We start from the raw sequence: 23,427 nt of genomic DNA on the forward strand, positions 1-23,427 counted from the left end.
GGCCAAAACCCAGTGATCGTTGAGCTCGCGGAGACTCTTCACTTATCCCAGAAGGCACTGGGAACATGCAAATGATCTCCTCAAGACTCTTCCCCTGGTGATCCCCCTCATGTAGAAATATGCCCCATCGTGATCCCATTCATGTAGAAATATGCCCCATCGTGATCCCCTTCATGTAGAAATATGCCCCATCGTGATCCTATTCATGTAGAAATATGCCCCATCGTGATCATTGTCCCTCTCCACAAACACAGGGCCACAATCACGACACACACACCAGCGGCCACACACACAGACACACCAGCGGCAACACTCACCTCTCCGCGGTCTCCGCGCCGGCAAGGTCCTTCCTGTCACACACTGAGAGGCACGGCTGGATGACGTCATCATTCAGCTCCGCAGCCGCTCAATGTGTGTGAGGAAGCTGCACTCTGAACAGTGAGGTGAGGCCTAGGCCGCGTGCCAGCTGAGAGGGCTCTGCGTGCCATAGGTTCGCCATCACTGATCTAGCGTAATACACGTTAAGGGTATGTGCACACATAGTTTTTTGTCTCTGCGGATTTTGTAGAGAAAACCGCAGGAAATCCGCAGGACAAAGTGCTGCAGTTTTTCTGCGGTTTATCTGCGGTTTTGCCCTGCGGTTTTACACCTCATAATGGATGAGGTGTGAAACTGCAGCGTTTCTGCACCAAACAATTGACATGCTGCGTTTTGAAAACCGCGCGGAAAAAAACGCAGCATGTGCACAGCTTTTTTTATTTCCATAGGAAATAAAGGTACTGTACAACGCAGCAGAATCTGCTACGTTTCTGCAGAGCCAAAACCGCTGCGGAAACGCAGCAGAAACCGCAAAGTGTGCACATACCCTAACGGAGCGAAGCTGAGCACGTCTAGTCGTCATGTGACCAAATCACATCCTTGCAGAGGCGAGTCGCCCACTCTCACTGACCGCAATGGAGAATCTTCACAGCATGCGGTGACTGCAGACCACTCCTTCAAATAAATGAAAAATATATAAATAAAAAGCAGGAAAATATGTTTTTTTAATTATATGCAGCTGCCAATCCATTCTGCTGTTACTAGTCCCACTCCCATAAAGAAGGAACAGAACGAAGAGCTTATTTTTAAATTATAGTGGTCCTTTGTTAGGAAAAAATCTAAATGATATTCACCCCACACATGAGGGGAAAAATATGCTAACATTATTAGAATATCTGAATAATAAAACAACAAGGTACAGAAATAATCCAAATATTTCTTTTCAAAACTCCTCACAGATACTTCACCTCCTTCAACCAGCCAAGCAATTCCTCCTCCAAGCAGCAGAGGGCGGCAACTCCTATCAACGTGCCCAACCCAGCGGCCATCTTTGTAGAGGACGACACGTTTCATGCACTGACTTCAGCTGTAAATCCGGATCATAGAGCTGATAGTTGGTGGCTAGAGAGGCCGCTGAGCGGCTACACTTCCGGGTGGCGTTGGAAGTTTCGGTGCGTGGGTAGGGTCATTCAGTTGGCCAAAGAAGACCTGCGCGTAATAGGGGAGTCCGGTGCAGAGACGTGGAGGAGGGACAGACGTCACCATCAGGTAAGAGGATGCAGGTGGCCATCACTGAACTTCTGTGTGTGCAGCAACAGGTAGGCGGGAGCGTGCACCTGTATGGGAGGACTGCTGGCCACTAACCACATCGGGCTCCCTGTGCTCCCCACACTTCTTCATTGTGATTCCCATACTAGTATGTTCTGTCTCCTGTGGGGCTCTGCCCAGCCTCCGCCCCCTTGGGATACCCAGTGCTGTGCCAGCCTCTTCCTCCTGGGTTACCTGGTGCTCTGCCGACCTATGCCCCCTGGTATACCCAGTGGTGTGCTCTGCCGGCCTGTGCCCCCTGGTATACCCAGTGGTGTGCTCTGCCCAGCCTCCGTCCCCTTGGGATACCCAGTGCTGTGCCAGCCTCTTCCTCCTGGGATACCTGGTGCTCTGCCGACCTATGCCCCCTGGTATACCCAGTGGTGTGCTCTGCCTGTCTGTGCCCCCTGGTATACCCAGTGGTGTGCTCTGCCCAGCCTCCGCCCCCTTGGGTTACCCAGTGCTGTGCCAGCCTCTTCCTCCTGGGATACCTGGTGCTCTGCCGGCCTGTGCCCCCTGGTATGCCCAGTGCTGTGCTCTGCCGGCCTGTGCCCCCCCTGGCGTGCCCAGTGCTGTGCTCTGCCGGCCTGTGCCCCCCCTGGCGTGCCCAGTGCTGTGCTCTGCCGGCCTGTGCCCCCCCCTGGCGTGCCCAGTGCTGTGCTCTGCCGGCCTGTGCCCCCTCCTGGCGTGCCCAGTGCTGTGCTCTGCCGGCCTGTGCCCCCCCCTGGCGTGCCCAGTGCTGTGCTCTGCCGGCCAGTGCCCCCCCTGGCGTGCCCAGTGCTGTGCTCTGCCGGCCTGTGCTCCCCCCTGGCGTGCCCAGTGCTGTGCTCTGCCGGCCTGTGCCCCCCCTGGCGTGCCCAGTGCTGTGCTCTGCCGGCCTGTGCCCCCCCTGGCGTGCCCAGTGCTGTGCTCTGCCGGCCTGTGCCCCCCCTGGCGTGCCCAGTGCTGTGCTCTGCCGGCCTGTGCCCCCCCTGGCGTGCCCAGTGCTGTGCTCTGCCGGCCTGTGCCCCCCCAGATACATCAGTGTCTGCCACCAGGGATGCCCAGCACTTATCCTGTCCTCCACCTCTTCCCCCTTCCCCTTAATTTCCCTAAGGTATCCGGCCTCTGCCCCTGGGATCTCATGCCCACTGCCCAGCCTCTGTCTGCTTCTGTAGTGCTCGAAACTGTGACACCTGAAGAGCCCAATGCCTGCCTGGACCCAGGATCTCTAGTGCGCTGCCCTTCCTTTGCCTGCCCCCGAAGTATCACCCACCACCATGGAGCCTGGAGTTCTAAACAGACATCCACCCTCAATGTACCCAAGACACATCCCCCGTAAACCTTTATCCTGGCTGCCATACTGACCGTGTTGTCCAGGAGCCCCTGGGTGCACACACTTGGCTTTTATTTGGGGACTTGATTTCAGGGCATTTTTTTGTCGTTTGATTATGAGGTATAGGTCTACAACTGACTTGAGAGGTCTCTTATAGACAGCCCTCTGTCTAATGACAGCTGACCGCTGGAGGGCTGTCCTTCTAACACCACACATGGCTGTTTGCTGTGCTGACGACGTGCAGCAAATGTCAAATGCTCTGTGTGAACCCTTCCTTAGGCCTCATCTAGACGTCGGTGATTTCACTTGTACATGAAAAAAGTGATCTGATTTTCATCAGTGTTTGGTCCGTGAGTCGGCTTTTACCATCGGTGTCTTTTTTCCTTCACATTTGCCATTACAAGGGCATACGTTTGCTGTCCAGGAATTTTCTGGACCCATAGACTTCTATGGGTAATTCTTTTCATTGACTTGGGTCAAAAACAGACTTGTTTTGTTTGCGGACACATCTTCAACAAAAAAGTATAAAATGCAGACGTGTGACCACTCCATAGTCTAAAATTGGTGCGTATTCCAGATACTGCCCATGTGGAAAACAGACATCTGAGTGAGTCATACGTGTGTTATGTTTCATGTCATTTGACAGACTGGGGTGAGGGCTAAGGGAACCGGCGGTCGGCTTGATTGGCAGCTGCAGCAGGAGTCACGTGATGCCGATAGCGCTGCTCACAGGCACAGATGGCAATGAGGTATTGACCAAAATACTTCATTACAAGGTTTAAATTGGTGGGGACATTATCCAGATCTAAAGACTCTCTGGGAATCCATGTGGTGTGCAGCATCTTTCCCCATGGATGGCTCGTCTCCTGGCTGCATGCCTCTACAATGCTTGGCATGGTGAAACCTTTCCCACGTGCTCATCAGTAAGTGACTGTATTGGCACAGTTACTTGTCACAGTGGTAAGATGAATAAAGTAGGACAGATGGTGGATAATCCCGTGCTGAGGATCTGCTGCCGGTTGTGTGATGGGACTAGTGCTGCTTTATGCTTATCTGCCGGAAGAAAAGATTTCTGGAGCCGGAGGCTCCGTGAGGTTTGTCTGAGCCCAGTACAATGCAGCAGGGAGGTATAGGCTGAGAGGGATGGCTGGACTTGTGTAGTTTAAGGGTTAATGTGTGCTCCATGTAGAGAGTTATCATATATGTGAACTCTGCAGTTTATTGCCCCAGGTGACAGCAAAGATCTTAACAATATGGTTGTTTTGCAAAAAAAGAGATAAGGAAAAGGAAGTTGCAGAAAGAACCAGGATATTGAGTCCAGACAAAGGTCCCTGCTGCGGAGTGCCCGGTCACAGTGGGGATGTGTGTCTGTCTCTCACAACTAGCTTAGGGGGCTCCTGAAATCTGTTGGAGGTGCATGTGGGTTTTTTGTTTTTTTTGCAGACGTACAACAAACTAAATCTTGTCACAGTAGTGAATGAAATCTGACTTCAGGACATGTTCAGATTTGGTGTCTTTGCATATAAAACACAGTTGCTTTTTTACGGTCATATTCCATGTGTGACGTGTGTACAGGCAGTATTACTAAACGCTGCCAGAAACGCAGTACAAATGCTATGCTGTCATTTTTCAGCATTTTTGCAATTTCTCATTGCTTTCAATAGGTAAAAAAAACGCTGCCAGAATTTACATGCTGCAGATGTAAAAAAAAAAAAAAAAACAACCAGTCATGCTCAGATTCCACCAGGATAAAAAAAAATCTGTATGATGTGAATCTAGGGGGAACCACTGGGCACTTGCCTCAGACTAGTCAGTTGAGTTGCACCACACTAGCTCCCCAACGGTTGTGTTCTCTGTCATTTCACATAGTTTCGATGTAAAATGTACACGGCTACAATTATGCAGCCAGTCTCTGATGTAGGCTGGGGTCACACGAGAAACTTGCATCAATACCTGGCACTGCCGTCGGCACTTGGCACCGGAGCGTTCAGCTGCAAAGAAATACATGCAGCTGCACACTCTGGTCCCGAGTGCCAGCGGCAGTGCCGGGTATTGATGCGAGAGACTCTCGTCAGTTTCTCGCATTGCACTTGCAAGTGTGACCCTGGCCGTAGACACACTTTTTTTGCTCTACTGATTTTAATCATTGAGGCAGCACAGCGACATGTTGCACGACAGTGAACCGCAGCGACACATTGTAGGTAGTGATCTCATATGGAGTCGCATTGCGACCTACGACCCAGAGGGACATCTGATTCCAAATATATTTAGTTTTGTGTTGCTAGTTACAGGCGACACACTTGCCATAGACTTCCATGCAAGTCGCCTTTCAAGTCTTGAAATGCAACTCACTTGCGACTTGCCTGCAATTTGCCTGCTTTAGCTATAGCAAAATCGTAGCTCTAAAATAGTCACGCAACAGCAAGTCACAGACCTGTTGTGCAAATGTGTTTATTAGCGCAACGTTTCAGAGAAAGCTGAGGAACGAAACACATTACTGTAAAGCCCTAGCTATATGGTATCCGCGACTTAAGAGGAAAAAAGCAAAAATGTACCTAGGCACTAACAGGCAACGTAATTGCAGCTTACCTGCCTGTTGTGCACGCCGCCATTCTTCCCTGGCACAGAGTAGTCACAGACCACTCTTGCCAGTGATGTAGAAGCTTCCGCTGACGTCAAGTCTACAGAGTGGAGGCTTCTTTTCCGCTCTGTCGACAGTGCGGGACATCCAAAATCATGGCTGTGTGCACACGCTGCAGTTTTTGCTGCGGTGTACAGTACCATGATTCCCTATAGGAATCAAAAACCGCAATGCAGACGGTGTGGATTTTTCCGCGCAGATTATCTGCAGTTTTCAATCCGCAGAAAGAATTGACATGTCAATTCTTTCTGCGGATTCCCCTGCGGTTTGCCATCTCCTCCATTGAGGAGATGAAAAACCGCAGGGCAAAACCGCAGAGCAATCCGCAGGTAAAACCGCAGGTATTTTGACCTGCGGATTTTACAAAATCCGTGCGGATGAATCCGCACCTAATCCGCAGCGTGTGCACACAGCCTAATTGATAGCCGGATCCCCTCTGCCTAACTGGGAGACCTGGTTGTCCCTCGGAATGACCTCGGAAGTTCCGCCCCCTTGAGTCAACAGAGGCAGCTGAACCCCCGGCAGGAGCGTTATGTGACCACTCTGTGACAGGGAAGAATGACGCAACAGTCAGAAGATAAGGGGCAATTACCTGCCTTTTAGTGCTTAGGTACATTTTTGTTATTTATAAAGTCCAAGATACCCTCTTTAAGCATAAAAAGAAAAGTATAGATCCTAAAAAGAGTGCAGCTGCATACATTTGGAGGCTGAAAAGCTATACTTTTGCACATAGTTGATATCAGTTTGTCATTGTTTAATTTTTCAGGTAGCAAATGGATTAAAAGTACGGTATATTTTGAAACTGTCTACTGTTTTTTTTTTGTTTGTTTGTTTTCTTTCCCCCTCTATAAATTAAAAACAAGTTTTCGAGTGAAAAGTATTCAATAGTACACATTAAATTTAAAGAAGCCCTCCCTTGAATCCTCTGTGTCTAACTATCGCCCGATATCTCTTCTCCCTTACGCCTCAAAACTACTGGAACAGCATGTATATCTTGAACTGTCCTCCAACCTCTCCGCCTGTTCCCTCTTTGACCGGTTACAATCTGGCTTCCGACCGCATCACTCAACTGAAACTGCCCTAACTAAAGTCACTAACGACTTACTAACCGCCAAGAGCAAGCGACACTACTCTGTCCTCCTTCTCCTGGACCTGTCCTCTGCCTTCAAGACCGTGGCCCATTCCCTCCTGCTACAGATTCTCTCATCTCTTGGCATCACAGACTTGGCCCTATCCTGGATCTCATCATACCTAACAGACCGAACATTTAGTGCCTCCCTCTCACACACCACCTCCTCACCTCACCCCCTGTCTGTCGGTGTTCCTCAAGGTTCAGTCCTAGGACCCCTACTATTCTCCATCTACACCTTCGGCTTGGGACAGCTCATAAAATCCCACGGTGTAGTATCACCTCTACGCCGATGACACGCAGATCTACCTATCTGGACCCAACCTCGCCTCCTTACTTGCCAAAATCCCACAATGTCTGTCTGCTATCTCAGCCTTCTTATCTGCTCGCTTTCTCAAACTGAACATGGACAAAACAGAATTCATTATCTTTCCCCATCTCACTCTACCCCTCCACCAGACCTAGCCATTAATGTCAATGGCCACTCACTTTCTCCAGTCCCGCACGCTCGGTGCCTTGGGGTGACCCTCGATTCTGCGCTCTTTCAAACCACATATCCAAGCCCTTGCCTCCTCCTGCCACCTCAAACTCCAAAATATTTCCCAGATCCACTCATTCCTCAACCACGAAACCACAAAAACACTAGTGCATGCTCTTACCTCCCGCCTCGACTACTGCAACCTCCTACTCTCTGGCCTCCCCTCTAGAACTCTGGCACCACTCCAGTCCATCCTACACTCTGCTGCCCGATTAATCCACCTGTCTCCCCCCTATGCCAGGCCCTTCACTGGCTTCCTATTGCCCAGAGGCTCCAATTCAAAACCCTATCCATGACATACAAAGCCATCCACAACCTGTCTCCTCCATACATCTGTGACATGGTCTCCAGATACCTACCCGCACGCAACCTTCGATCATCTCAAGATCTCCTTCTCTACACCCCCCTTATCTCATCTTCTCACAACCGCATACAAGACTTCTCCTGTGCTTCCCCCATACTCTGGAACTCTCTGCCGCAACACATCAGACTCTCACCATCAACGGAAACCTTCAAGAAGAACCTGAAGACCCACCTGTTCCGACAAGCCTACAGCCTGCAATGATCCTCGGTCTACTGAACCACCGCACGACCTGCTCTACCCTCTCCTACTGTATCCTCACCCATCCCTGTAGACTGTGAGCCCTCATGGGCAAGGACCCCCCTCACCATGTACTTGTGTGTCTATTCTCTTACACATGTTTATTATACTTGTCTATATTTCCCCTTTTCACATATAAAGCGCCATGGAATAAATGGCGCTATATAAATGCATAATAATAATAAAGAAGAAAAGGTGTTGTGCAAGGCTGAGCAGTACTTTTTTCACATTAGGCAACCTTTGTAAGTTACTACTGAGTCTCAGTTTCCATGAATTACCAAACTGCAAACGCTCTGCTTCCTGACATTTAGTACCTATGCTTTGTGCCTCCTAGATTCTAAAGACACATTCACATATTTTTGTGGCTTTAAATTTTTTTTTTTATATGGAGTATTTTCATGCATCACTTGATTCAGTAGTCAAATATGGAGGGTTTTTTCTTTCAAGCATACTTTTTAAAAAATTTTGTGTGTGTGGATTGTGAAGCAGAAATAACTCTAAATACCACATCAACAAGCTCAGTTTCAATATAATCCTGGCCATCTTTGTGACCCTTGTGGAATGTTCACACTAACTTTTTTCCAATAGCTTTTTTTTTTCACAAATGCCTAAAAATTACGATTTTTGCATTTTTTTTTTTTTTTTTTTTTCCCAAGCGTAAATGTCCAAGGAATTAATATAGTGCTGCTGTACGTTAGCAGTGATTCGGCCATCACTCACCTCTCATATATTTCATATTAGGCCGGGATCACACATGCGAGAAACATAGCAGAGTCTCGCATGTTAATACAGGTTTCTCTACCAGTGACTGAGTACCTTAATACTAATCTAGTACCTCTACTGGCAATTCTAAGAACTAAGGTGGATACTTGGAACAAATTACACTTGTCGGTGGTGGGAAGGATTAATCTACTTAAAATGGTTTTAATGCCCAAGCTTTTATATATATATTACACAACTCCCCAATCTGGATACCGCAGAAAAGGTTCGGAGTGGTGAATTCACTGTTTAGGGCCTTGGTATGGGGTAAGAAACGACCTAGAATAAGGCTTGAAACCTTGCAAAGACCAAAGGATGAGGGGGGACTGGCACTACTAAATCCGGAATTGTATTTTTTTAGCTGCCCAAAAGTCAACATCTCAGAGGGTGGTCTAATCAAGAGAAAGCAGGCGTCATCAGAGGAGTGCTGGAATACGTACTAAATAGAAGCCCATTGATACTTGGCCTAGAGGATGGGAAGATTTGTGTAATGGGAGACGGGTGTCCCACTCTGCGACTCTTACAAGACCTGTGGAACAGACTAAAGTGGGTGAGAGGGGTGACCGGGTTGACTTGATTCACAGTTATGTGGGATAATAGTAACCTCCCAGAGATTCGGAAACTTGGGAGACTGGAAGGCTGGAAACGTAGGGGGCTGACATTAATGTCTAAGTTTATGGGTAACGGGGAACTGAGACCGTTTGTGCAATTACAGAGTGAGTTTCAGTTGCCGGATTCTGAATGGTACCACTACTGTCTGTTACGGCATGCCATTACGGCTCAAAAACTTTCCAGAAACCTGCAGATACAATCTGACATAGTGTTGGACTATATATGTGGTGGTGCTGGACTTACAAAAGGGGTAATTTCTAACACCTACAAAGATATATTGCATACACATTTAATGGGGTTCCCACTTAAAGCAAGATCCAAATGGGAGGGAGAGATTGGGGTGATGACTGACGAGGTATGGGACAGCGTCCTAGAATATGTCCCCAAACTCACTGTGAGTGAACCAGCTAGGTTGTCGCATCTTTGTGATCCATCGTGTGTACCGTACCCCCCTTCTGACGTTTAAAATGGGGCTGAGAGACAACTCTGACTGTCCAAGATGTGGGGGGTCTGATGCCGGAATCCTTCATATGATGTGGACTTGTCCCAGGCTATCTGCGTTCTGGTTTAATGTCATTAACAGAATAGAAGGGGCTTACGGTAGTGTTATACCCAAAAACCCACTGGTCTGCATACTGGGATATGTGGAGGAAATTGAAATAGTTAATAGTGCAAAGCTTGCTACAGCCAGACTACTATATGTAGCAAGGAAGCTGATTGCGAGGAACTGGATCAGGAAAGAACCACCTTCTGGGAGAGAGTTTGTGAAACAGGTGTCTTGTATCATCCAGCTGGAGGAAAGGATGTATGCTAAAAGAGGCAATTCTAAAACCTATGAGAGGTTGTGGAATCCCTGGTTACAATACGGTACAGTTAACTGATGGGAATGTGCTATATTTTACAATGCTGGTGTTGTAGATAAACCATTAATACCCGGACATAGGAACATTTCTGTTTTGTATGGTTTGATAATATGGGTAAAGAGGATGACTAATGGTAAATTACGGTGTAAGAGAAATCTTATGGAGAAAAGAGTTATATAGCTGTCTACAAGGGGGGGTGGGAGGGGGGAACAGGGATGTTCAATTTGTAAATCTATTGTTTGTGGAAGATTTACTGTATATTCTGTATTTTGAATTCTGATTAATAAACATCTATTTGATAAAAAAAAAAAAAAAAACATGCGAGACTCTGCCATATTCCTCGCATGTGTGCTCCCGGCCTCTTCCTATTCCTAAACCCCACTCACTCACTGATAAAGAGGCATTGGAGATCTTAATTATAAAGAAATATTTAAAAAATTACATTTCAATCTTCAGGCTAAGTGCACACGTACCGGAACTCTTGCGGAAATTACCGCGAGAATTCCGGAATTCCAGTCCGCGGGAAAATCGCATTTTAAATTCCCACGATTTTCCCGCGGAAAAACTAGCATTTTGCAAGCGTATTTAGCTTGCAGAATGCTAGTGTTTTCCAAGCGATCTGTAGCATCGCTTGGAAAACTGATTTGACAGGTTGGTCACACTCGTCAAACATAGTGTTTGACGAGTGTGACCAACTTTTTACTACTGAGGCCGCCTATGCAGCATCAGTAGTAAAAGATAGAATGTAAAAAAAAAAATAAAAAAATGGTGTTATTCTTACCTTCCGACGTCCCGCGCATCCGTTCCCAGTAATCCTTTGAGAAAATGCCCGCGTTGACGTCCGTTCTCGCGGGATCGCGATGACGTCCGTTCTCGCGGGATCGCGATGTCTCGCGGTTATTCGCGATGACCGCGAGAACGGACGCCATCGTGGGCATTTTCGCAAAGGACTACTGGGAACGAGAGCGTGAAGAGAAGCGGGAAGGCTGCGCGGGACGCCAGAAGGTGAGAATAAGAATATTTTTTATTTTTAAATTCTTTTTTTTTTACAGGGATATGGTACCCAAAGCCCGGAGGACAGTCTCCTCTCCTCCGGACCGTGGGTACCATCCGCAAATGTTCTGCTTACTTTCCGCATGGTGTGCACAGCCACATGCGGGAAGTAAGCGGAACAATGCATTCCTATGGGTGTGGGATCGCCGCGATTCCGCAAATTAATGAGCATGCTGCGGTTTTTACCGCGAAGCTATTCCACCGCGGTAAAAACCGCAGCATTAGCACAGCATTGCGGAATCCTATAGGAATGCATGGGATGCTTATTTTTCGCGTTTTCGCGGCAAAATCGCGCGGTTAAAACCGCCGTGGAAACGCGAAAAAAACGCCACGTGTGAACTCAGCCTAAGAGGTGATGTCTAAGGAGGAATATGATTACTGTAAATAAATGACCCATACAAGAAGTTTGGCCAAATACTGTTTAATGTAAAAAAAAAAAAAAAAAAAACTGCCAGAAGGTTCAGTCACCATAGAAGAAAATATAAGAACTTGTGTACGTGTGAAACTCTTGTTCTGAATGTTGATCCAGTTGATTGACACTCAGGATCAGGAGTTAATGACCTGATCTCTAGGTCAGACTTTCTCATACATTATGGATGTTCCTTCCCTTTGTCCTCTCCCATCCCTCGAGTGAACTTGATGAATGTGTCTTGTTTATTTTTTGCTGTTTTTTCTTTTCCCAGCCATGCTATTTTACTTGCATTGCATTTTGTGCTGGTTTCCCAGTAGTTCTGCTATTTGAGACCTTAGTCTTAGGCTGGTTTCACATTAGCGCATTTTCAGCGCGCGCACGGCCGGGGGTAGCTCCGCCCCCGAGCCGGCTCTCTGCCCGGCGTGCCCGCCCCTTCCTTGTAGCGCCGCCTCCTAGCGGACAGCGGCGCCTGCGATCGGCGCACCCTATCTTTAGCATAGGGTGCGCCGATCGTGCGCAGGCCGTGCGCTAGTTGCGCTTTGACCTGCGCTGCGCACTTTTGACGGTGCGCCGTGCGCGCCAAAATCAAACTTTTCGGATTTTGGCGCGCACGGCGCACCGTCAAAAGTGCGCGGCGCAGGTCAAAGCGCAACTAGCGCACGGCCTGCGCACGATCGGCGCACCCTATGCTAAAGATAGGGTGCGCCGATCGCAGGCGCCGCTGTCCGCTAGGAGGCGGCGCTACAAGGAAGGGGCGGGCACGCCGGGCAGAGAGCCGGCTCGGGGGCGGAGCTACCCCCGGCCGTGCGCGCGCTGAAAATGCGCTAATGTGAAACCAGCCTTAGACTGACAATTTTAATTTTCATAACTACTTTATTTAGCCTTTGTTTCACTCCAAAAAAAAGTCCAAGTGCAGCATTTTACACAATGAGAGCTGTGATGTGATTCGAAAGCATGTCGTGTTTGGGAGGAAACGCACCCACAAGTGAGCGCTCGTCCTTGCTTTATCATAGGCCCAGATTCCTGAATACCAAACCATGACTTGACAGTCTTACCATTCATGTTCCTAGAAAGTCACACTAGCTAGTAAGAGGATTATCGAACAACCTACTGGTTTGCGCATACAACAAGAATTAGAACCCACAAAGTGGTAAATTAGTAAAATAAAATGTAGGGTACATGTCATATAATGACCAGAAAATGTGTAAAAGATTTTGTGTTAAATAGTTACTTTTGGGTCCCAGGACCTCCATTGTCCCAGATAGTGCAAGTCACCGATATACGACCTGTAACTATCAGGCATTTTTGTGGCATATTCTATGGACCCAACCTAAATGTTGGAGATAAAATACCAATTTAAAGAGGTGGTTCTATATTGGGCAGATCAGTAAGATCTCCAGATGATTGAGTTCGAGTCAGATTTTATGAAATTTGTAGGTCCCGATGAATTCAAACAGTATATGATTTGATCCTCGTAAGGGTATGTTCACACATCATTTTTTTTTTTTTTTTTTTGGCAGTTTTCTACTGTAATCCACCTGAAAAAGTGCTCAGAAAACACTCAAAAGAAGGAAGATATACGTTTCTGTATAAAACTGTATAGTGTTCTTTTTAAGTGCTTCAGGTGTCAAAAGATGCCAAACAGCTAAAATATGTGACCTGACCATTCTGCAGGGATCTTCTGATCCGGAGTGCTCTATGCTTTCCAGTGCAAGAAAATGGGAAGGCTCAGAAGATGTCGGGCATCTTTTTGAGTAGTTTGTGTTTTCACGTCAGAAACCTCCTAGCAATTTCTTAATTATTGATTGGGAAAAAAATGACTGGAAAACGCTAGTAAAAAGAAGACTGTTAAAAATGAATAAGCATGGGCTCTGGAAATGACCAAAAAGACACTAGAGGAAAAAAATTACCGACAAGTCCTGAAATGCCTTCCTTTGGAAAGCTCAGTGGGTTTGCCCAAGTGTAAAAGACTCTGTGTGCACATACCCATACAAGGCACTGTAAATTTGAGTCAGTTTTCTACATGTGACTGTTTATCTGATCACAAATGATGGATAATTTTTGGACCCACTTTTGTTTTTCTGTAAAAAAGCAAACAAAAAAACAAAACACATTGTCTGCCAATGCACTGTTATTAATTGGGCTGTTGGTTACTCCTGGGTCCCTATCTATTTTTATGATGGGGACTCTTTGACGTTACTAAGGATGTTTGTGATTTTGTGCTAAATGCTACAGACCACTTTTCAGAACAATTAGAGTACTTGCAGTTCATGGCAAACTTATTTGGTGCAAATTCAATTTAAAAAAAACAAACAAATTTTCCAAACCTGACAAATTCGATTGTCAAAACATTCACTAATTTCTAGCAATAAATATTTAAGTGTGGAGTAACCCTTTAAAGGCTACAGTCTTTTGACTGTCGAGAATGGCTACTTGCCCTGCTGTGAAGAGGTCGGTATTTTTGATGGCATCTAGAAATAAGGGATTGTCAGGAAGCTTCCACATTTGGGACACATGGTTTTAATTGATAACAACTTTGAAATAACCTGTAAACTATGTAAAAACAAAAATGGGGGCGATGATCTCTCTAATAAGAGCTATTTCCAGTATATATTGTATGTGGGGATTAGGACATATGTGTTAGATTTGGGGGTGTTGGGTGCTGCTGTCCCCCTGGCTGGGCATGTTTCAGCTAGCAGTGCTCTGCAGCCTCCCGGGTTGTCTTTTCTGTGAGGCTGGCGGGATGTGGAGCTGTGACACATGTGCAGCTCCATCACTGCCGTGTACGTGTCCAGCACACCCAGCTGAGGCCTAGGAGTGACTGTGGGAGGGGGCAGAGAGGAGGATGGAGTCTGGATTTGCCAGTCTGATTCTTCATGCTGCTGTGTAGTATCATGTGTTTGGTACAGTAATCCTAACATTGTCTGTTTTTATACTTTACTGATGTGGCTGAACTGTTATCTTTAGCCATGATAAACAGTACATGTGTGGGGGTTTCTTCTTGTCTGCTTATCAGCTTTTTGAGTTTGTTTTGAAGCTTATTAACCCCTTCGTGACAGCAAATATGTATATTTACTGACCTGAGATATAAGGGAATATCATCCCCATACAGGTGACAATCCAGCAGCAAATGATCAGTGTTGGCACCATCCATATCTGTTTAACCCCTTAGTTGCTGCTGTCAAAAGTGACATCAAATAAATGGTTAATAGATTGTGGGGGCTTGCACTTTAATCTGATTGACACACCGAGATCATGGTTGTGTGGTCCTGATGTTTGCCATAGCAGTTCATGGCCAAATAGCGGCCTTAAGGTACTGTCACACTTAGCGATGCACCAGCTATCCCGCCCAGCGATATGACGCGGTCAGGATCGCTGGTGCATCGCTAAGTGGTCGCTAGTGAGCTGCCACACAGGCAGATCTCACCAGCGACATCGCTGGGGTTGCTACTTACCTGTCACACTAGGCGATCCTGACGTCCTCCCGCCCGCGTCCACGCTCGTCTCTCCACAGGAAGCGCCGCAGGAATCTGACGACGAGAAACAGTCCAGGACGTTCTCGCGTGATCAGCGATAACCAGCGGGGGAGCGGTCGTAGGTAAGTATCAGACACAGCAATATCGCTAGCAATATCGCTATATCGTCACAAGTTATAGCGATATTGCTAGAGATATCGCTTAGGCTACTTTCACACATCAGGTTTTCGGCGTCAGGCGCGATCCGGCGTCGTGCCGGAACGCCGGATACGGCAAATGTTTCGTAAAACCGGATGTGACGGATCCGGTTTTCTGGCTGATCCGTCTTTTTCTGGACAGACAAAACCGGATCCGTCTCATCCGGTTCATCCATTTTTTCTATCCGTTTTTCGACGGATTACGCCGGATCCGGTTTTTAAAATTGACCCTTGTGGCCTTCCGAACGGGATTGGCTACTGGAAAACTATATATAGCATGTTCCTACAGCCCTTCTTTGACAGGTTGTAGAGGAGAAAGTGCAGGTTGGAGAGAAGAGCAAGTTACTGGCGAAGATGGATGTTGTCATTGGAAATATTTTGAAGAATTTGGCGGATTTTACAGCGGAGGCAAATCGTTTGAGGGTGATTGTTCTGGAGAAGGAGAGAGCGAGACAGCAGCGCATCAGGCATCGTAGACGACGTTTGTGGATCCACCCCATCATAGCCAAGAGAATGACGCGTGGGGTCTATTCTACACTTTGCATGGACCTTCGACGAAACCCGGATACATTTTTTGGATATGTTAGGATGAAAATGGAGAATTTTGATTACTTGGTGGAGCGCATTGCACACCTCATAAGAAAAGCGGACACCTATTGCCGCTTCTCTGTTTCACCCGCAGAGCGTCTGATGGTGACTTTAAGGTAAGCCACATTTATTGGATATGATCGCATCAGAGCACACTTTCACTGCAATCTTGTTGGTGGTAATTTGTATCTCCAAGTGTTATAGGTCAGTTTTGGTATGTAATGCTGTGATTTAAAACTAATTTATTGTTTTTTAATTCCCCACAGATTTCTTGCAACTGGAGAATCCCTTTCGTCACTGCATTTCCAGTACAGACTCGGGATTTCCACCATATCTGGAATTGTGAAGTACACATGCCGTGCACTGTGGGACTCCTTAGCTGAAGAGTTTTTACCAGAGCCCACAACAGAGAGGTGGATTGAAATTGCTGACAAGTTTCAACAGATATGTCAGTTTCCAAACTGCTTGGGCGCTGTGGACGGGAAACATTATCTGCATTGTAAAGCCAGCTGGATCGGGATCGGAATATTTCAATTACAAGAAATATTTTTCAATTGTCCTCATGGCCATCGCTGACGCGCAATACAAATTTGTTGCGGTTGATATTGGGGCCTATGGCCGCTCCAATGACTCTCAAGTTTTCAAACTGTCTGCCATGGGGCGTAAACTGTATGGAAACACCTTCCAGTTCCCACCACCTAGACCGCTGTTGCAAACATCTGGTCCACCTATGCCATTTGTCTGTGTAGGGGATGAAGCCTTCCAGCTGTCAGAACACCTTTTGAAACCGTACTCTAGCAGAGGATTGACAAGACCAAAACACATTTTTAATTACCGCCTCACAAGAGCAAGAAGAATGGTTGAATGTACCTTTGGTATTCTGACAGCCAAATGGCGGGTCCTATTGACTGCGATCAACCTCAAGACAGAAACTGTGGACGAGGTGATCAAAGCGTGCGTGGTACTCCACAATTTTGTTATCTGCAAGGAACCCATTTCCATTGAGGACACCTCTGAAGAAACCACCTTGCAAGATTACCATGACATTACCACTAGAAGTTCTGTGACGGTTTCAGTAATGAGGGACAATTTTGCACTATACTTTGTCACCTCAAGGCAGAGTACACTGGCAGGATGACAGAGTGTGAAAGATTTGTGCCCTAACCAAACTTGTGTACCTTCTGTACCAACAGTATATACCTTTGCCAACCAAAGTTGGCTATCTAGTCATGGTCTCTATTTTTAGCTTTAGGCCACAGGTGTGTACCTGGTTGTGTTTTATGCAAAGTATTTCACCTTTTAACAAAAGTTGTGTACATTGTTAGGAAATCACCAACAATAAACACAACTTTTTAGGTGAAATACTTTGCTTCAAACACAACCAGGAACACAACTGTGGCAAAAAGCTAAAATTTACCCACAGTTATATACCTAGTTTTGAATACCATTTCACCTTTTAAATACCCTGTATTTAACCTTTTTCGCCGCAGAAAGAAATGACAGACAACCAGTGTAAAATAATTTAACTTTTATTGAAAAATGTTTTTTTTAGTGAACTTTTTTAAAATTTTAATAAACTTGTTTAATAAAACTCTGAAACTATAAAACTGAAACCATAAAACTGGTCATTTTTATTTAAATACACACATTATAAATCTGTGTAGTGTGTGGTGGAAATACTGCTGTAGGGGCTGCGGGACACTTCGACACTGGGAGTGTGGAGAGAGGACTGGGATCGTGGTGGGGAAGGAACAGTTAGAGGTGAAGGTGTGGAAAAAACTACAGAATGGGTGGACATGTGGGAAGCAGAAGAGGTGGTGGGTGGTGGAGTGGAGGGTTGGGCAGGGACTGTAGGAGCAGATGATGTTGATGGCAAGTTGTATGGGGAAGGAGTTTGGTACGGGGCAGGTTGCTGGAAGTGGGGAGATGTCTGGTACGGGGCAGGTTGCTGGAAGTGGGGAGATGTCTGGTACGGGGCAGGTTGCTGGAAGTGGGGAGATGTCTGGTACTGGGGAGGTTGCTGGTGCTGGGGAGGTTGCTGGTGCTGGGGAGGTTGCTGGTGCTGGGGAGGTGGATGGTATGTAATAGGAGGGGGAGGATGGAAAGTGGCTGGAGGTGGATGGTATGTAATAGGAGGGAGAGGATGGAAAGTGGCTGGAGGGGGTGTAGATGTAATAGGAGGGGGAGGATGGAAAGTGGCTGGAGGGGGTGCAGGTGGAGGAACTACTGTGGTGGGAGGAGGAGGTTGGGAGGTAACTTGCTGGAGAGCAGCGTGGCATGAATGCATTACATGCATCTGCTGGGCAGGAGAGAGCGTTTCCATGCGCTCCACAACAGACCTGAAAAAGGTGTGGTTTGGCGAAGATCTTGCTTCTGAATGCATGGTTTGCAGAAGTGTCTTCACCTCCAGAATGCTGGAGTTGATCTGCTGATAGCCTGCGGAGATTTGCTCTGACAAGACTTTGAGACAGTTCTGGAAAGATGCATTCAGATGCAAGAACTCTGGCGCATAAGTCTTTTCCTGACCCCTCTGCCGCTGCCGCCCAGTACCCGCAGGTGTACTAGAGGTGGCAGGGGCAGAAGGGTGGGGTAAAGGGAAAGAGATCTCCTCACCAGCAGCTTCATGTAATGTAGGCGGCCACGATGCTCCTGTGCTGGTGGATGGGACAGATTGGTCGAATGTGTGGGAAGGCTGGGAAGGTGCAGATGTACCGGGGCGGTCGAAGTGTCCCTCGGTGCCGGTCTCCTCAGGGATCGCCTCAGAAGGGTCCAATCGTGCCGGCTCCCGAGTGCTGCTCACCGTGCTGTGGAATAAAGAGAAAAAAAAACAGTTAAAATACTGACATGGTATGGCCCTGGCTGAAAAAAAATTTTACATATAACATTTTTTTTCACATGTGGTGTGTAATATTTACCTTCTGGTGACCATTGTTTCCCGGAGGAACGACAGGGCTTCTGCGTACTTGTACTTGCTCCTGCGTCCTCCAGATCCACTCGGGGCCCGCATCTCTTTATTGAACTCCTTCTTGAAACGATCTCTCACAGACCGCCACCGATTCACAATTCTGTTCCCTGAAACGAGAAAGGAGTGGTTAGTATACAACATCAGTGTTTCCCAAACTCCAGTCCTCATGGTCCCCAGGGGTCATGTTTTCAGGATTTCCATAGTAAATAGAAATCCTGAACACATGATCCGTGGGGACCACGAGGACTGGAGTTCGGGAAACACTGGTTTACATCAAGCAACCGGTACTGTATATACTTACGCTCTTTAATCTGGGCCCGAGCTTCGAGGTCCTCCCAGCGGCCCACAAGGAGCGAACAGATTTCCTCCCAGAGTCGTCGGGTAACGATCAGGTCAGCGTGGCGGCGGTCAGCCATATTCCAGAGCGGCTCCCTTTCTCTGACGAGATCGATGAGGCGGTCCACATCAGTCCCTCCATCCTCACCGTCAGAGTCGGGAGCATGCTGTGAAGGCTGTTAAAGAAAAAGACAAAAATAACATAATTAGCCTCCACAAAAGAAATGAAATAAAAAGTGCAAAAAAACAAAGCAAAAATATTTATACTTACACGCTGGTGACCGCCGCGTTGCTGTCGCCGACGACCCTGGGAGGCACTGCGAGGACCTCTTGGCCAAGCACCAGATTGGGAAGACTAGAGAAGAATACAAAAAATGTTATGTCTTTGGATGTAGGCATTTGTTTGCTGTGTGTGGTCTGCAGAACATTGTTTTCTATGTGTTGTGTGTAGTGTGATGTTGTGCTTCTGCGTTTGATGCAAAAAACTTACCAATTGTGAGCCCACTCCAGATGTCTGTCCACCCCTTCCTTCTTCTTCTGGGAGCTCCTCTTCATCTTGTGATTCCTGTTTTGAAATAAAAGGCAATGAATAGACATATATTACAGAGAAGATGGATTTTGGAAATAAAAACTTACCGTCAAATGCTGACGATGCGAGGGAGGGCTCCCAGAAGATGATGTGCTGTCTTCCTGGTGGCCACACTCCATGCCTGTGGGTGGTGTTCCAGCTGCTGCCATTGCTGCTGCTGCTGCATCTATTGGGCGGCTGTTGAATAAAGAGAAACAAAGGGCCAATGAATATCTTGATATTCAATAGCCCTAGTTTGGAGGAATGGGGGATTTGATAATTACCGTCTCTCATCTGCTGCTGGCCTCCCCTCCTCAGCATGTTCTATTTGCTGCTCCATTTGGGGTGGTGGTGGTGCGGATGGTGCTGCAGTGGTCTCCTGCCTTCTCCTGCTTCGCTTGGTTGCTTTCTTGGGTGGCATGTTGGGTGTGGCTGTGGGTCCCACTGTCTTGCTTTTATATATGTCTTGTGGGCAGAGCTACTGAGCATACTCAGACCAAAAAACCGGATCCGGCGCATTGCGGCGCTCATAGGCTTTCATTGTGTGAAAAAGCCGGACGCGCCGGATCCGGCGTGTCCGGCTTTTTCGCCGGAGACAAAAAACGTTACAGTAGACGTTTTTTCCAGACGCCGGATCGCGACACATTGCCGGATCCGGCGAAAACCGGATGAAACGCATGGCGATCCGGCGCAAATGCAAGTCAATGGGGGGGAAACCGGATCCGGCATTGCATTTAGCCGGATCCGGTTTCTGTCAAAAGCACCGGATCGCGCCTGACGGCGAAAACCTGATGTGTGAAAGAGGCCTTAGTGTGACAGGCCCTTTAGAGTCTGTTGGCTATAGCGGCCAGTTCAGAAGTTAGTGACATTTAGGTGGTAAACAAACACTTTTTCATTCCAGCTATACCACTTTGCATTAATTCCTGAAAATCACCTGAAGGGTTAATAAACTACCTGACAGCAGTTTTCAATATGTCAGGGGGTGCAGTTTTTAAAATGGTATCATGCTTGGGGTTTTCCAATATATAGCACCCTTAAAGTCACTTGAAACTTGGATAGGTCCCTCAAAAAAATAAATTTTGTTAATTTCCTTGAAAAAAAGAAAAATGATTGCTACATTTTTAAACCTCCCAAAAGGCTAACAAAACAGATTAGCATTTTAAAAATGGTGCTGATGTAAAGCAGACATGTAGGAAATGTTATTTATTAATGTTTTTCTGTAGTATGACTATCTGGATTAAAGGGATAATCATTCAAAGTTTGAAAATTGCAATTTTTTTTACATTTTTGTCAAGTTTCTGATATTTTTAATAAATAAACACTAAATATATCAATCTAAATTTACCACTATCATAAATTGTAATGTGCCACGAAAAAACATTCTCAAAATCACTGGGATTTGTTGAAGCATTCCAGAGTTATGACCACATAAAGTGACATTGGTCAGAAGTTAAAAAATTGGCCCGGTCACGAAGGGGCTAATACGTGATGCGATGCAGTTCCTAAAGGTGGTGTATGCTAAGTGTGCATTCACACTGTGGAAAAATGAAATGTGTGTGTATGTGGAATCCATGCTAGAAACCTGAGGCTGTCCCTCGGGAATCTGCTGCACAGTCACAGTTTAGACTGTGTCCTCACCATTCAATGGGCTGTGTGCTATTGTTATCCAATTGGAAGGCGGTTTGTGGGCAATATTCTTTTCAGTTTCGGCACCCAGAAAACACTGACATCTGTGAAACGCAGAATGATCTCAGTGTATGTTCATATGGTACAAATTAGTTTGGAAATTTCCACTAAATTTTGCAGATGTAGCTTCTGTTTCAGTAGTTAAAATCCTACATCACACTATGACTTGACGTGTACATCAGGAAGACTTTCTGACGTGGATCACTGTATAGACATGCTGATCCGCCTGATGGAGGTTAAAAAGCATCTTTGCGCCTCATCAGTTTAAAGACGCCTTATGGATATGTTTTGAAGTAGGCATTGTGAGCTTTTTATTATACTCCTTTATAGAGCACCATTAATTCCACAGCGCTCTACAGAGATCACTGTCCCCATTGGGGGCTCACAACCTACATTCCCTATCAGTATGTCTTTGGAGTATGGAAGGAAACCCATGCTAACACTGGGAGAACTCAAACTCCTTGCAGTTGTTGTCCTTGGTGGGATTTGTAAACAGGACCCTATAGCTGCAAAGCAACAGTGCTAACCACTGAGCCACTGTGCTGCCATTTAAATGAATCTGTCAGCAGGTTTTTGCTATGTAGTCTGAGAGCACCGTGATGTAGAGGCAGAGAGCCTGATAACACCAATGTTGGACTGCTTGCTATACATGAAACTGGTCAGAATACTGAGCTGTGTATGTCCCTGCCCACACTGCTGACTGGCAGCTTCCTCTGTACAGTCATGGCCAAAAGTTTAGAGAATGACACAAATATTATATTTTCACATGATCTGCTGGCCTCTGGTTTTTATGTGTTTGTCAGATGTTTATATCACATACAGAAATATAATTGCAATCATATTATGAGTAACAAAAGGTTATATTGACAGTTAGAATGAGTTAATGCAGCAAGTCAATATTTGCAGTGTTGACCCTTCTTCAGGACCTCAGCAATTCTCCCTGGCATGCTCTCAATCAACTTCTGGATCAAATCCTCACTGATAGTCCATTCTTCCAAAATCAATGCTTTTATTTGGTCTGAATTTGAAGGTTTTTGTTTGTCCACCCGTCTCTTGATGACTGACCACAAGTTCTCAATGGGATTAAGATCTGGGGAGTTTCCAGGCCATGGTCCCAAAATCTCTATGTTTTGTTCCCTGAGCCGTTTAGTTATTACCTTTGCTTTATGGCAAGGTGCTCCATCATGTTGAAAAAGGCATTGTTGATCGCCAAACTGCTCTTGGACGGTTGGGAGAAGTTGCTCTTGGAGGACATTCTGGTACCATTCTTTATTCATGACTGTGTTTTTAGGCAAGACTGAGAGAGAGCCCATTCCCTTGGCTGAGAAGCCACCCCACACATGAATGGTTTCAGGATGCTTGACAGTTGGCATGAGACAAGACTGGTGGTAGCGCTCACCTGGTCTTCTCCGAATAAGCCGTTTTCCAGATGTCCCAAACAATCGAAAAGGGTACTCATCAGAGAAAATGACTTTACCCCAGTCCTCAGCAGTCCACTCCCTGTACCTCTTGCAGAATATTAGTCTGTCCATGATGTTTTTCCTGGAGAGAAGTGGCTTCTTTGCTGCCCTCCTTGAGACCAGGCCTTGCTCCAAGAGTCTCCGCCTCACAGTGCGTGCAGATGCACTCACACCTGCCTGCTGCCATTCCTGAGCAAGCTCTGCACTGCTGGTAGCCCGATCCCGCAGCTGAAACACTTTTAAGAGATGGTCCTGGCGCTTGCTGGTCTTTCTTGGGCGCCCTGGAGCCTTTTTGGCAACAAGGGAACCTCTCTCCTTGAAGTTCTTGATGATGCGATAGATTGTTGACTGAGGTGCAATCTTTCTAGCTGCGATACTCTTACCTGTTAGGCCATTTTTGTGCAGTGCAATGATGACTGCACGTGTTTCTTTAGAGATAACCATGGTTAACAGAAGAGAAACAATGATGCCAAGCACCAGCCTCCTTTTAAAGTGTCCAGTGGTGTCATTCTTACTTAATCATGACAGATTGATCTCCAGCCCTGTCCTCATCAACACCCACACCTGTGTTAATGGAGCAATCACTGAAACGATGTTAGCTG

General features: G+C 46.6%; 1 protein-coding gene across 3 annotated transcripts in view; it reads left to right on the forward strand.

The window, feature by feature from the left end:
- The first annotated feature begins 1,401 nt into the window (after positions 1 to 1,401).
- ARFIP1 (ARF interacting protein 1) overlaps positions 1,402 to 23,427 on the forward strand; it is a 222,610-nt gene continuing 200,584 nt past the window's right edge. For 2 of the 3 annotated variants that reach the window (XM_073576373.1, XM_073576375.1), the window contains exon 1: positions 1,449 to 1,587. The gene's annotated coding sequence lies outside the window, so the exon portion shown is untranslated. Of the gene's footprint in view, positions 1,588 to 23,427 lie in introns of all 3 variants that reach the window. The other variant, XM_073576376.1, reaches the window with a different exon arrangement.

This window comes from Dendrobates tinctorius, unplaced genomic scaffold (assembly GCF_039654945.1).
Source record: "Dendrobates tinctorius isolate UK_male_01 unplaced genomic scaffold, ASM3965494v1 ptg000008l, whole genome shotgun sequence".
NCBI classification, from domain to species: domain Eukaryota; kingdom Metazoa; phylum Chordata; class Amphibia; order Anura; family Dendrobatidae; genus Dendrobates; species Dendrobates tinctorius.